The following is a 1,021-nucleotide window of genomic DNA, read 5'->3' on the forward strand; positions in this document are numbered from 1 at the left end:
AGAACTGAAGGAATTAGGAAGGTTTTTGCCTCTCCATAGAAGGCTCAGGAGAACTTTTTAACTACACATAAAATTTACATGATGATGTAAAAGTACTTTCACTAATTGTTGAGTTAGCATCAAAAGCTAGAAACATTAGGGAGGTCCATATTAGATTGACAGGATGAAGAATTTCTTGATCTGTGAAAGAATGGAATAGCTGATTGCGGGGTAGAGTCAGGTCAGGAGTTCTCTTGATTAAAAACAGCCACATTAATGCTCAGTAATAAAGAGGAGTAAATACACAACAACATGGATGAATCTCAAAAACATTATGCAATCTACAGCCATACCACCCTGAATGCGCCTGATCTCGGAAGCTAAGCAGGGTTGGGCCTGGTTAGTACTTGGATGGGAGACCGCCTGGGAATTCTGGGTGCTGTAGGCTGCAAAAACAAAAAAAGAAGCAAAAAACATCATGCAGAGTAAAAGAAACTTACACAAAGGACTACATATTATATGATTTCATTTACTTGATATTGTAGAATCTGTTATCACTGCTATGCATTTTAGATATAGTACTTCTAATATTCCTGAGGATAATAGATGGAGGACATTATATTTTTCTGTTGTGTATTTGTAAATTGTAAATCAGAAATTTTCTTGAGGCTAAGAAAAGTTAGATAACGTGTCCAAAACTGTATGATGGAGTGGCAGGACTGTCTGTTTTCAAAGTGTGCACCTGCGCCATCCAATACGGTAGCCACTAGCACTGTGTGGCTCCCAAGCACTTAAATTAGGGTGAGTGCAACTGAGAAACTAAATTTATAATTTTTTAACTTAAATTTAAAAAATTCATATGGCCAAAACCGGTTTGGCTCAGTGGATAGAGTGTCGGCCTGCGGACTGAAGGGTCCCGGGTTCGATTCCGGTCAAGGGCATGTACCTGAGTTGCGGGCACATCCCCAGTAGGAGATGTGCAGGAGGCAGCTGATCGATGTTTCTCTCTCATCGATGTTCTAACTCTCTATCTCTCTCCCTT

At 39.9% G+C, this 1,021-nt stretch overlaps 1 pseudogene; it reads left to right on the plus strand.

Annotated features, from left to right (window-relative positions):
- Positions 1-318: 318 nt before the first annotated feature.
- Positions 319-427, plus strand: LOC111825552 (annotated as a pseudogene).
- Positions 428-1,021: the final 594 nt, after the last annotated feature.

The sequence above is a fragment of the Myotis lucifugus genome, unplaced genomic scaffold (assembly GCF_000147115.1).
Source record: "Myotis lucifugus unplaced genomic scaffold, Myoluc2.0 scaffold_31, whole genome shotgun sequence".
NCBI classification, from domain to species: Eukaryota; Metazoa; Chordata; class Mammalia; order Chiroptera; family Vespertilionidae; genus Myotis; species Myotis lucifugus.